Here is a 14,550-nt window from a genome sequence, read left to right as displayed (position 1 = left end):
TATCTGCTTGCTAACTGATGCAGAGGATGATAATATCTACTGGGTAACAACGCCATGGTAAGGAATTCATGGTGATTTGGTCAAGGGTTTAGGGAAGCAAATGCCTGTGTTATTACACTGCTTTTACAGTGGTTACAAATCCAGCAACCATTCTCTTGCATCTTTGATTTATGTTCTGCTTCCTTTTCTGCTACAATACACCCAGACTTACAGTTCATCTATCTAAAATGACAATACGGGATACAAATGAAATCTGTTACCTAAGTCTGTATCTAAGTTGAATTTGTAGGTAAGGTGGAACAACAACAACAACAACAACAATAATAATAATAATAATAATAATAATAATACAGCAATAATAAAAGTTACTCCATATGGTGCTGTACTATACCTCGAACTGATGAATCTCTGAAGCCACTTAATGTTTTCGGAAACATTAAAGAGTAGTGCATTGTGTTCATTATTACGAGCCTTTTTAATGAAATTTTTAATTAAAGAAGAACAAGTTGTCCGTAAGTTGGACATTCTTTACTCAGAGACAGCAGAGGGTGGAAAGGGAGGTTTACAGACGTCATCTTGTGAACACAGTGATTTGAAAGGTCTGAAGGTATCTTTTTCAAACTTCCCAGGAACATTGTACATGTGAGTGATTTTCAAACTGTGGGGCATGAAATTATTTTCTGAGTATTGTAAAATAAGGTGTATAATGTTTTTTTATTGCCAGCCTCCGTGTTCTGCAAATTTTATCAGATCTAAACCAGTCCACTGAAGATGTCATGTCCTTTGCCATCCATCTGCTCCTTTCCTATATTGAAAGGAAGAACACATATGTGAGTATGCTGTTCATTTACTTCAGTTAAGCATTCAACATCATCATCCTCCAATAGCACATAGGGAAGTTGCTAGGCTTCAGCACTTCCCTGTGGAACTGGATCCTGGAGTTCCTGATAGAGACTCCCCACACAGTCTGCATCAGAGACATCACCTCCAGACACCACCATGCTGAATACTGGTGTCCCCCAAGGCTGTGTGCTCAGCTCACTCCTGTTCAGCTTCTTGGCCCATGTCTCTAATGCCGCATACAGCTCCAACACCATCAACAACTTTACTGATTATACAACAGTTCTGGGTCTCATGGGTCTCATCACCAAGCAATGGTGATGAGACTGCATACAAGATGGAGATTCAGTGACTGGTGGACTGGTGTAAGTCTAGCAACCTATTTTTTTACATGGAAAAAACACAGTGCCCTCCATAATGTTTGTGACAAAAACACATTTTTCCTTGATTTACCCCTCTGCTCCACAGTTTAAAATTTCAAATTAATCAATTCAGATATGATTAAAGTGTATATTCCACATTTAGGTTTCACTGTGTAGAAATAACAACACTTTTTATACATAGTCCCCCTCATATCAGGGCATCATAATGTTTGGGACATTTGGCTTCACGGGTGTTTGTGATTACTCAGGTGTGTTTCATTGCTTCATTAGTGCAGGCACAAGATACCTAGGCTTGCTTCTACCATTTGGAATCTGTAGTTGCCATTGCTCAATATGTCTACATGTCTATGATACTACATGACCATCAGCAAGCAGCTTGGTGAGAAAGTGACAACTATTGGTGAAATTATTTGCAGATGGAAGAAAGACAGAATAACTGTCAATCACCCTAGATCTCAGGCCCCAAGGAAGATTTTGTCTTGTGCGGCATCAATGATCTTAAGAACAGTGAGGGCTAACCCCAGAACTACACGGAGGAGCTCGTTAATGATTTCACAGCAGCATGGACCTCGGTTGCCAAGAAAACCATTGGTAACACAATATGCAGTTATAGTTTGAAATCCTGCAGTGCTCACAAAGTACGCCTGTTCATGAGGGCCCATGTTCAGACCCATCTGAAGTATGCCAGTGAACACCGGAATAATTCCAATGAGGCTTGGGAGAATGTGATGTGGTCAGATGAGACCAAAATCGAGCTGTTTGGCATCAACTCTACTCACTGTGTTTGGAGGGAAATGAATGCTGACTGTAACCGCAGGAACACCATCCCTACTGTCAAACACAGAGGTGGAAGCATTATGCTTTGGGGGTGTTTTTCTGCCAAGGGTACAGGACGGCTGCACTGCATCGAAGGAAAGATGGATGGGGCCATGTAGCGTAAAATCTTGGAAGAGAACCTACTTCCTTCAGCCAGGGCACTGAAAATGCATTGTGGGTGGGTCTTCCAGCAAGACAACAACTGTAAGCTGCTTCAAGAAGACGCAGATTAAGGTCATGGAGTGCCCCAGCCAGTCTCCGGACCTTAATCCCATAGATGACCTATGGAGGGAACTCAAGCTTCCTGTATCCAAGTGACAGCCTAAAAACCTTCAAGATTTGGAGGAGATCTGCAAAGAGGAGTGGATGACAATTCCTGCTGAACTGTGTGCAAACCTGGTGTTCAACTACAAGAAACATCTGACAGTTGTGCTTGCCAACAATGGTTACTCCACCAAGTACTAAAGCATGTGTTCCAAGGGATCGAATACTTATTTCCCTAGATAAATGACAAATTGGTTTGTAACTGTTAAATAATGATTTTTCTGGCTTGTTTTGTTGATCTATCTATCTTTTGCAGTTAAAATAAACTTACCAGTGAAGTTACAGACTTCTCATTTCTTTATTAATGGGTCAATTTAAGAATTCAGCAGGGGGTAAAATAATTATGTCCTTCACTGTATGTAATTCCAAAATACCCTATTATTGAAAACCTTTAATGTTCAAATAATGCAGATGTATCCAAAAACCCACAATATAGCAAAATCATCTACACAAAATCCTTTTCCAGATCCCTGATAGCAATAGTAACAATCAACAAAAAACACTACCGACAATGTCCAAAACAGTTATAACAGGGGCAGTCGATGATGGATGACTGAAAGAAATACCTTGTGAACAGCTGTCCTAAAGGAACATACTAGTTCCTGATGCGGTGTGAGGTGACTGGGAGCAGGGCTGTAGCCAGGGTTTGAAAAATAGTGAGCTCCGGGACCCGGGGCTGAGGGGGTTGGGGGGAGGGGTGAGTTGCGTCAATCACACATTTCAGGGGGATAGGCAGTGTTAAATGAGAGTTAAATCAATTCTTTGATGATGAAATTTACACAAGGTTTGATAAATGAGGTCCCACTGTTAACCTTTCATAGCCATTTTGCAGCTGGTTATCAGTATATGGGACTTCATGTCATTAAAATCCTTTGTGTCTAGCCCGAACACCTACTTGCAGACAGCACAATAAGCTTCTCGGTCATTTCCAGTCACTGGTTGCAACAATTTTGGACATTAACAACACTTTCCCATCTATATCTCATTGTGGCCTCCAGCTGGAGTGGCACAAAACCACATTGCGTGTTATAATAATTTGTTTCTTCAATTATCTATTGCTATAAGGATCCACATAATTATTCTTGTGGCATGACAACACACACACCTGGAAAATTTTAAATGAACATTGATCAATATGACCAATTTTGTATCTGAACTCTGATTAAATTGGAAAAATATTTAATACCTATAGGAATCATATTTAAGACTTTTAAAATGCCTTTTAAGGCCAAATTCATTAAATCGATTTAATGCTTTTTAAATATATTTTAATGATCAATGGAAACAACAACCTAATGATAATAAAACCAATGGGGCTATCATGGACTTCACAATATCAAGAAGGAAGGAGCACTCTGCCCCCCACACAAACAATGGGAAAGTTTGAAAGGATGGCCCACTTCAGATTGTTTGAGGTGTTTATGATTGTCAGGACCCTAAACACCAATTTTGTTGTGAAGAAGGCCCAAGAACGCCTCTTCTTCTTTAGCAAACTGAAACAGCAACTGCCACCACAATACTATAGACAGTATCATAACCTACTGTGTACCAGTATGGCATTCTAGCTGCACTGCTGCTGATCAGCAGGTGGCGAAGGTATGTGGTGGCCTGGGGGGGGTGGCCTGCTCCCCTCTCTTGCTGCAGCTATTCAAAGAGAAGTGAAAAGACATGGCTGCACACCATCTCATAAAAGGTAAACCCATTGATTGCCTAGCCCTTTACAGTCATTGGCCTACCTTGGTAGTAGTCAAAGGAAGTCAAGTGGACTTTTTGGTCATGCCAGGCATACACAAATACACAGTGGTACGAGACATTGCTTCTCCAGGACCACGGTGCAACATAAGACACATGGGGGGCTGTATGTACACAATTACAGAGGTAAAGTGCAGATAAGTACACGAGTGACACAACAGGAGGGCAGACACACAGTATATAAATGAATATGGTGTAGGTAATGATGAATGTGAACTATCTGTATATAACAGTATTGAATATAAAAGGAAAGTGTTTGGCTCTCTGATTTAACAAGGGACCCCCCACTGAAGTAGAGTGTTGCAGCAGTGGAAGAATTTTAAGGCATTACACAGTGTCACGCCCACACGGGCGGGGCAGAGCACCGGAGGCCGATCACCATTGGATCGCCCAGCTATTTAATCGCACTCCACCCGGCGGGCAGTGCGAAGTATTGATGCCATTCTAGTGATGTGCCTTACAGAGCAATTTCTCTGTGTCCTGTCTTCCCGGTCTGCCTTCCCTGCTGTGTTCTGCCTGATCGCCTGTCTGCCTTCCCTGCTCGTCTCATCCATCGTTCCTGCCTCGTCTCCTGCTTCCTCGTCTACTCTTCTCCGCCCTCCCCAGATCCTCGTCTCGTCCACTTGTCCCGGACTGATCTCCACGGTTACCGACTCTCGCCTGCCTCTCAACCACGATTTAGCACGTCCCCCCTTGGTTTCTGCTCTCTCCGGCATCAACTCTACTCACTGTGTTTGGAGGGAAATGAATGCTGACTGTACTACATTTTTGAAAGTTGTATGTTACCACAATCATTTAGTACTGGTACTAATTACAGTATTAGTGGCATTGCTAACGCTTTATTCCCAACCATGTTTAAGTGTTTAAATATAGCGCATGATCCTACATGGTTACAAGAGAGCAGTGCACCACTCACTGTTATCACGCCAGATTACTGAAGTTGACTCTAGTCAGTTAAAAATGCCTTTAGAGTTGAATAACAGATAAATGCAACTGCTCCCGAAAAATAAAACAGTAATGCATTGTGTAATACATTGTACAGCTCCAGATAAAAAGGCTAAATGAGTTTTCACCCTTAGATTTCTTATGTGCACAAGTCCATTCTGCACTCTTTGGTGAGACAGGGGAATTTAATACATATTTTGAGACATATTTTGGGTCGTGGGGGCTTGAGCACCTGCCCCTTTCCTCTTGGGTACCCCAAGTGCCCTTTTCTTGAGGCATTTTTTTTTTTAATTTTAATGTGTGTGTGCGTGTGGAGTCCCGTCTGTGCCCCTCGACAATAACATTTAACTATTAATCACAATTTTGCTAAATAAAAGGATCTGGCTTGCATCCGTCACATGATGACCATTAACCAATGCTTACCCTTGATGGCAGAGCGCGCTGGTTACAAGCCGGGAACGAGCTGCATTTTTTGCCGGCTGGGCGGTGCGGAGCTGTAGGGCAAACACACAAATTAATTGGGAGACGCAGACTGATGCAACAAAAACCAGTAAGTAGTGTCACGTTCCACGGGGAAGCAGGCGACAGATGCCGTGAATATAAACAAAAGGGCTTTTTTTCTGGGACGACACACTGCAAGACACACGTAACATTACAATGACCGGACTGGGGAAACAAACGGAAAGGCGGACTAAATACAATGAACTAATGACAACAATCAGAAATAGCCGTAAAACACTGGGAATCCACATGAGGTTAACGAGGGGGCGTACCACACGAGAGGAGCGGACGATCGGGGCATGACAGAACCCCCCCCCCAAAGACGCGCACTCCGGGCGCGCCCCAGGGGATGCGACAGACGTGACGAGACCGGGGACACGGGACCTGGAGAGACATAAGCAAAGCATCAACGAGGGACCGGGAACAGAACAGACACACAGAACAGACACAAGGGCAAAAGCCAAAACAAAACCTGACACAAAACGGGAAAGGCAGAGAGACACACAAGAAAGGGAGAGACAGAGGGCACAACGAACGGAGAAACAAAAGGAGTGAACGGGGGAGGAACAGAGGGACGAGGAGCAGACACAGGCGGGACGAAGGGAGGAGGAGCAGACAGTGGAGACCAGACAGGAACGGACGGGGGACAAAAGGGAGCCCGAGGGAGCCCAGGCAGGTGACGGGCGGCGGCCGGAGGGGCCGCAGGCGAGAGGGAGAAGGGAGCAGGAGGGAACCACAAAGGGGCCGAGGGAACGGGACGAGGGGGAGACGGAGGGGACATGGAGGGAGCAGGAGGGAACACCGGCGAAGGCAGGCAGGAGGGGGAAGTCGCGGCAGGCAACGGCACAGCCTGAGCCGGCAAAGGCGCCGTCCGACGCCCCGCCGAAGTAGGGGGGCCCGGAGGCGACCAACATGGAGCCGGAGGCGATGCCGAGGACCGGCACCGAGGTACCGGGGGGGGACCCGAAGGTGACTGCCGACCCCGAGCCGCAGCAGGCGACCCCGGAGCCCCAGTCAGGGCGGGCGAGGGCGAGATAGGGGGCAGGGCAGGGCGGGCGGGACCCAGCCCTGGCGCAGGTGTCCCCTCCCCTTCCGGGAGACTGAGAGGCGGGGACCCGGCCGGGGTCTGTCACACTGGGGTGACGGTGGAGGAGTCACGGGGGAAGTCACGGGGATAGCCACAGGGGTAACCACGGGGGTAGTCACTGGGGAAGCCATGGGGGTAATCAAGGCAATCCCCAAGGGGTCCCACTCAAGCTCCCCCTCCAAGTCCACTACGGAGGGAGGAGCATCAGAACCGCAATTCGGGGCCTCCTCGAGGACAGGGGCCTCGGGCGGCACCATCTCAGGCACAGCAGGGGCCACAGGGGATGTCGCAGGCGTGGCAGTATGGGCGAGCCGGGCTGGACAGGCAGGACGGGCGAGCCGGGCAGAGCGGCGGGGTCAGGCAGGGCCACGGGCAGAGTTGCGGCGTCAGGCAGGGCCGCGGGCAGAGCGATGGTGTCAGCAGGCACCTCGGGCATGCGGCCAGCAGGGGGCGCCTCAGCAGGCACCTCGGGCGTGCGGCCAGCAGGGGGCATCACAGAAGGCACCTCGGGCGTGCGGCCAGCAGGGGGCGCCGCAGGTGCCTCCAGGGGGGCACTCACCCCTGGCATGGGGACCGCGGGGAGCACAGGACCCACGGGGAGCTGAGCGAGGAGCTCAGGAGTCACAGGGAGCTCAGGGGACTGGGCAGGAGGCGCAGGCGAAGCAGCAAGCGAAGCAGCTTTCTCAGGGTTTCCTCTGCTGGAGCGGGGAGCCGGGGGTGACGGTGGCAAATTCCCTCCGGAGCTGCTCCTGGAGGGTACCCGCCTCTGGGGAGGTGCTCACTGCAGGCTCCCCCACCACTCGCCAGTAGAGTCCCTGGAGGGTGAAAAACCTCCTAGCCGTCTCCAGGCAGGGCCGTGGCTCAGGAAGCACGGGGGGCGCTGCAGCCTCAGGAAGGACAGGGAATCCACATGAGGTTAATGAGGGGGCGTGGCACACGAGAGGAGCGGACAATCGGGGCATGACAAGTAGGATATGGACTATAGTCTATAGCACACAGGAGTAATAGGTTATTATGTACACGTTGTTAAGTTGTCTTGTGGCAACTGACGAATTGAAACAAATGAGCATGCTGTGTGTGCAGTGTGCAACAGCACGACAAAACATTACCTGTCCTTTTATTAACTGCACAAGTAGTGGTGGTCATTAGCCACTAGCTAACTGGGTAAGGGTGTCATGGTCTGTAACTCTGTCCACCGTTTTAGGGAACATATTTCATTTTAAAGTAAGTTACAGGGCTTTCCCCTGCCTTTCTGGAGGGCTTATATTTCACTAAAAGGTTATTTGCCCTACTAAAATTCCAGTTTCAGTTTATTTCCCACAGTTTTGTAATCTGTTGTCACAAATCTTCACATTGTATTATTATCTCACAACACTTGTTTAATCAGCTACCATCTCTCCTATGGACTTTTTAATGTCTACAGTCTCAGATCAACACAGCCCTGCTGTCCAGCACTATCAGCAGCAGGAGCAGCAGCAACCCCTCAACAGCAACATTGTGCCCCATCAGGTAAAACATACAGTAGGCTACGTTTGCTTTGCATTGTCCCCACCCGATGACAGTGATATTGTATGATGCGATTCCATATTAGATTCTTGATGAATGTGGGTTGTTGCCTGGTTCTATATGTGCCCCTTTTTAACTTTGAGCACCCACACCTTCAAACATCTCTGCACGGCCCTGTTCGTGTGTAATATAATGAATATAATGATATCCATGGGCTTCGCCAGAAGGGGGGGTGGGGTGTTGGGCATGTCTTATGTGCTGCCTCCCAAACAGAATTAATGCATTGCATTGTACAGTCGAACTTCGTTACAACGTACCTCGGGGGACATTAAGAATTTGTACGTTATAACCATAGTACGTTGTAACCAAGTCCCTCAAAATGAATGATAGAACACAAAATGTATATAAAAAAACTTTTAGAAAACACCCCTCAAGTTGACACTATGACATACAGCTTGTGTAGTTTGAAGAATATAATAGGAACTATATTCTTCAAACTATGTTAATATCAGTTACTCATAGACAGCCGACATAATGCAAAATCCAGAACAAGATTTAAGGTAGTCTTGGCAAAATGTAAGTGAGCAAATACGAAGTCCATTTAAACTGTGGTACCTTAAATCCGACAAGTTACCTCGATAAGCCAGTAACCCCGCTTCGTAGTACAGGCCACAGGGCTCTTCAAATCTGGACCTTGATTCCAAATCCAATTCCAAGGCCTTGTTTTCAGTTCTCCTAGGTAGTTTAATAATTACTGATTCTGATTGGTCAGAGGCTTCACACCTGGCTCACAGGTAAAGGAAGGCTGGAAAACCAGCAGTGCTTGGACCTCGAGGACCGTGATTTGAATAATAGGACTCTACACAGTGGTCATCTTATATGAAATATTCACATTCCCAAATGTTTTAAATATGAAATGGACCTGCTGGTCTAATGAGTAAGGATGGGTTAGGATACTCAGAGATACATTCACTAAAGGGAAGAACATGGACATTTAAAGATTAACTATGACAATATGAAAGATAACTATATCTATATTTCTGTATCTTTAATAATATCCTACCACCCTTAACAGAGAGAGGAGCAGATATTTATGAAGTGTTTACATCTATAATAATGTCCTACCACCCTAAACAGAGAGGGGAGCAGATATTTATGTAGTGTTTACGTCTATAATAATGTCCTACCACCCTTAACAGAGAGGGGAGCAGATATTTATGGAGTGTTTACATCTATAATAATGTCCTACCATGCTTAACATAGAAGGGAGCAGATATTTATGAAGTTTTTACATCTATAATAATGTCCTACCATCCTTAACAGAGAGGGGAGCAGATATTTATGGAGTGTTTACATCTATAATAATGTCCTACCATGCTTAACATAGAAGGGAGCAGATATTTATGAAGTTTTTACATCTATAATAATGTCCTACCATGCTTAACATAGAAGGGAGCAGATATTTATGAAGTTTTTACATCTATAATAATGTCCTACCACGCTTAACAGAGAGGGGAGCAGATATTTATGAAGTGTTTACATCTATAATAATGTCCTACCATGCTTAACATAGAGGGGAGCAGATATTTATGAAGTGTTTACATCTATAATAATGTCCTACCACCCTTAACAGAGAGAGGAGCAGATATTTATGAAGTGTATACATCTATAATAATGTCCTACCACCCTAAACAGAGAGGGGAGCAGATATTTATGTAGTGTTTACGTCTATAATAATGTCCTACCACCCTTAACAGAGAGGGGAGCAGATATTTATGAAGTTTTTACATCTATATTAATGTCCTACCACGCTTAACAGAGAGGGGAGAAGATATTTATGTAGTGTTTGCATCTATAATAATGTCCTACTGTACCATTACATGTACTGTATTTATGCTGGTAGGATATTATCACAAGGTAGGACAAAATAACAGATATGGTTATAAATTTCCGCTACGGGTAGGAAAATATTTTAGGTAGGAAAAAATTTCAGAACACCTGCTTATCGTTCAAATCGCCTTACTGTAACCTAATGTCAAACCGAAATTATGCACCTGTATATGATTCAATTGGCTGAAATAAATTTCGATACATGTGTTAGACATCTGTCTTTTGTTAATTTCTTTCACTATATGTCACACAATTACCCCAATAACCACACAGTTTCAGAACTTAGTTCGCGTCGGCAGTATAAGGCTGCCATGTATAATTCTGAATTATTTCCACCTTGTCGGTCAGCGAAATCCGTTTCCTTTTAGCAGGCATCTTGCTTGATATGCGGCAGCATGACACCATGCAAAACCATGAAAAAACGGGGGCTGCATGCAAGGAGTTCTGATTCTGAATTGTGCGCGCGCTCGGAAGATGAGGCTGTACGTTGTAACGAAGGTCAGTTTGCCTATTTTCCTCTGAAAATCATACGTTATATCGAAGTTTACGCTGTAAAGGAATAATGCATTACGCGAATTCGGGACATCGAAATTTGAACGTTGTATTGGTGTAAACGTTATAAACGGGGTACGTTGTAACGAGGTTCGACTGTATGCAGCACGCATTGGACCGAGGCTTACGTCCCGCTACGTTTCGGCCTCATTGCGTCATCGCGTACCGGGAACGCTGACGTGTAATCGCGGAAGTGAGCCTGGTGCCTTCGTTTTGTCCACTTGGTGACAGTTCATAATGGAAAGATTTGCGGTTTTACACTGAATTACTACGCAAACAGGAGTCGGACCTGACTGGACAGCAGACATCGTGAGTGCGGATTTGTTTGCTCTTTGTTAGAAATGTCGCTTCGTTTTAAAACAATGACATAAACTGTCCATGTGAACCGGCTAACTTCTTGCAGCTAACTGGCCGTCGACTTACAAACTGCAATACACAACTATCAAGCTGTAGCGGCACTGTCATTGCATAAATCATAAATCGAACATATTGTCATCTTAAAAGTAAAGTAATAAATGCTATTTTTACTCCCTGTCTAATTTGCTACACGCAGCACGACAAATACCTACACTTGAGGCATTGTGGGAACTGTTTATTGATATCTTTTTATTTTATCAAGTTAATCAGTATATGTATATATTTCACGGTAAGACTGCTAAGCATTTAACCACGACTAAACGTGAAACTACCTAATAACATCCTTTGCAGAATGCTATGACGAGCATATCAGCACTAAAGTACAACACTTCCTGGTATTGCCAGCCTGATTAGCAGGGTTATACGTATGAATGAACTGTTTTCGATAAACAGGAATATAACTTTTCAGTGCTTCATAAGTAAAATTGTGATCTCTTGAACGTAATGGGAAAGACAAGTGCTATTAAGTGTAATGTACTTCAGCTTATGGTTAGAATTCTGGATTTTGAATTAACTGTAGGGCAGAAGGTGTGTGATTTGTGCTTTGTGACATTATGCATTACTAATAGTCTAATTTGCTATAGACAAATACAGTCGTAGCCTAAAATATTGGCGACTTTACATACACTCACCTAAAGGATTATTAGGAACACCATACTAATACGGTGTTTGACCCCCTTTCGCCTTCAGAACTGCCTTAATTCTATGTGGCATTGATTCAACAAGGTGCTGAAAGCATTCTTTAGAAATGTTGGCCCATATTGATAGGATAGCATCTTGCAGTTGATGGAGATTTGTGGGATGCACATCCAGGGCACGAAGCTCCCGTTCCACCACATCCGAAAGATGCTCTATTGGGTTGAGATCTGGTGACTGTGGGGGCCATTTTAGTACAGTGAACTCATTGTCATGTTCAAGAAACCAATTTGAAATGATTCGAGCTTTGTGACATGGTGCATTATCCTGCTGGAAGTAGCCATCAGAGGATGGGTACATGGTGGTCATAAAGGGATGGACATGGTCAGAAACAATGCTCAGGAAGGCCGTGGCATTTAAACGATGCCCAATTGGCACTAAGGGGCCTAAAGTGTGCCAAGAAAACATCCCCCACACCATTACACCACCACCACCAGCCTGCACAGTGGTAACAAGGCATGATGGATCCATGTTCTCATTCTGTTTACGCCAAATTCTGACTCTACCATTTGAATGTCTCAACAGAAATCGAGACTCATCAGACCAGGCAACATTTTTCCAGTCTTCAACTGTCCAATTTTGGTGAGCTCGTGCAAATTGTAGCCTCTTTTTCCTATTTGTAGTGGAGATGAGTGGTACCCGGTGGGGTCTTCTGCTGTTGTAGCCCATCCGCCTCAAGGTTGTGCGTGTTGTGGCTTCACAAATGATTTGCTGCATACCTCGGTTGTAAGAGTGGTTATTTCAGTCAAAGTTGCTCTTCTATCAGCTTGAATCAGTCAGCCCATTCTCCTCTGACCTCTAGCATAAACAAGGCATTTTCGCCCACAGGACTGCCGCATACTGGATGTTTTTCCCTTTGCACACCATTCTTTGTAAATCCTAGAAATGGTTGTGCGTGAAAATCCCAGTAACTGAGCAGATTGTGAAATACTCAGACCGGCCCGTCTGGCACCAACAACCATGCCACGCTCAAAATTGCTTAAATCACCTTTCTTTCCCATTCTGACATTCAGTTTGGAGTTCAGGAGATTGTCTTGACCAGGACCACACCCCTAAATGCATTGAAGCAACTGCCATGTGATTGGTTGATTAGATAATTGCATTAATGAGAAATTGAACAGGTGTTCCTAATAATCCTTTAGGTGAGTGTAGTACTGGAATGATACATTGTCGTAATCGATTACGTAAATACGTTGGTTAGTGTGTTGTAGTGTCGATTCATCGCATTTTCATAAACTTTGAAGCAGTGTTGCCAACTTAGCGACTTCACAGAACCCTTTAGCCACTTTTTTGTTGATTTTTTTCTTTCCAAAAAGTGACTAGTGACAAATCTGGAAAGTTTGTAGACGAACCTTACTACTTTCCATAGAAGAGAGTCACCAGTACTGTCCCCCGACAGAGAGGGACACCACCCTCTGCATCTACTTTGTTCAGTGAGTGCTGAGAGCAGCACAATCAGTCCAACTGTCAGCTGAAACAGAATGAGTTGCGCATGTGCCAGCAGTGTTGCCAAGTATGGAGGGCTAAGAGTGCCAAAATTAAATAAATAAATACACCAATAATTAATTAATTAAATGTGCCATGAATTGTTTAAAATGGGAAATATAAAGATAAATTATTACTTAAATGTGTCATGAATTATTTAAAATGGGAAATAAAAATATCCTTAATTAAATGTGCCATGAATTATTATCTACCATTAGAAATAAAATCATTATTAATTAATTACATGTGTCATTTACAATAATTTCACTATTTATTTAATTTTGGCACTTTCACCACATCATGAATTAATTTTATCTGTCACTTCGGGTCGTCAACCGAGAGTAACATCTGATTGGTTACCCTGTATAGCAAGTCAAAACAAATAGATCCCAGATACTGGATCGGTACGGGACCCGTCAACATACTCAGAGACAATAGATGACAGTATTTGTTTTTACATTGCTACCTATAATAATCAAGAAGAAGAAGAATTTCGCAACGGCCTTAATTGAGCGATATAGGTAGGGGTGTCACTACCGAAAATGTTACACCTACCGAAAATGTAACTTCCGCTACTACGCATGCGCACGCTTGCGAGTTCTTTATGGCATCGCGTCACATTTCATTGTTTGTTGATTTTTGGTGATAATGTCGACAGAGAGGAAAGAGAATTAACAGGATAATGATGGAGTTCTTCGACTTTAAAAGATTTTATTTCGCATTAGGCCTTTAATGCCAAATGTGCTTCAGAAGGAGCGACGTAAAATACAGGGTATGGCCATCAATTTTACAGTCAAAGGTGACATTACTTTAATGTTACCCAGTTCGATGTGCTGCGAAGTTACTTAAACTAAGCCTGCTTTTTTTCTCCTTAGTCATTTCTTTATTTAATTGTATCAGTGTAATTACTACACACTCGTGTCAGTTATGGCAGCTGTGTCTTGTGGTGCTAAATGAAGCAAATTATATTTGTTTCTGACAGACGACCGATTGTTTTATCTTGGGCCAAACCGCACAACATAAACATTGTTTATGTTGTGCAAATAAAAGTTCTTAACTATTATTTTGGAGTGACTTTTTTTTTTTTTTTTTTTAAGGAAATGCTGTACATATATCACAGCCCCTTGATAAGCAATATGGGTACACAAGATTGATATACACCTCAATTTTATTACAATTTCTAAAGAAAAGGCATCTATTCAGCAATACCATTGGGAAAAACCTTATGTAAGATTACTGTCAGGCACTAATAGCAACGCGCACACAGATGCAAATATTACAATCGGCAAACAATATGGTTTAAATACCACAATAAAGTGACGGCTGAACTACAAATATAAACATCAATGACCCATC

The 14,550-nt window shown here is 43.9% G+C and overlaps 1 protein-coding gene and 1 long non-coding RNA gene across 7 annotated transcripts in view; one reads left to right on the top strand and one right to left on the bottom strand.

Annotated features, from left to right (window-relative positions):
- Positions 1–475: 475 nt before the first annotated feature.
- On the bottom strand, positions 476–6,536 carry LOC111838656 (uncharacterized). 3 transcript variants are annotated; one of them, XR_011992815.1, is made up of 4 exons: positions 5,484–6,536; positions 4,100–4,843; positions 3,906–4,007; positions 476–3,039 (listed from the first exon to the last, which is right to left on the bottom strand). It is a non-coding gene; the product is annotated as an uncharacterized lncRNA (long non-coding RNA). The 3 variants fall into 3 exon arrangements; XR_011992816.1 differs by having other exon boundaries at positions 3,906–4,843; positions 5,484–5,554; positions 5,834–6,536; XR_002836917.2 differs by having other exon boundaries at positions 3,906–4,843.
- Positions 6,537–10,746: 4,210 nt separating this feature from the next.
- The window catches only part of preb (prolactin regulatory element binding), a 32,119-nt gene continuing 28,315 nt past the window's right edge, over positions 10,747–14,550 (top strand). For 3 of the 4 annotated variants that reach the window (XM_023801871.2, XM_023801868.2, XM_023801867.2), the window contains exon 1: positions 10,747–10,905. The gene's annotated coding sequence lies outside the window, so the exon portion shown is untranslated. The remainder of the gene's footprint in view (positions 10,906–14,550) is intronic. The other variant, XM_023801869.2, reaches the window with a different exon arrangement.

Source organism: Paramormyrops kingsleyae, chromosome 9, assembly GCF_048594095.1.
Source record: "Paramormyrops kingsleyae isolate MSU_618 chromosome 9, PKINGS_0.4, whole genome shotgun sequence".
NCBI classification, from domain to species: Eukaryota; Metazoa; Chordata; class Actinopteri; order Osteoglossiformes; family Mormyridae; genus Paramormyrops; species Paramormyrops kingsleyae.
The sequence above is the reverse complement of the archived record's forward strand: the minus strand, read 5'-3'. Positions and strand labels throughout refer to the sequence as shown.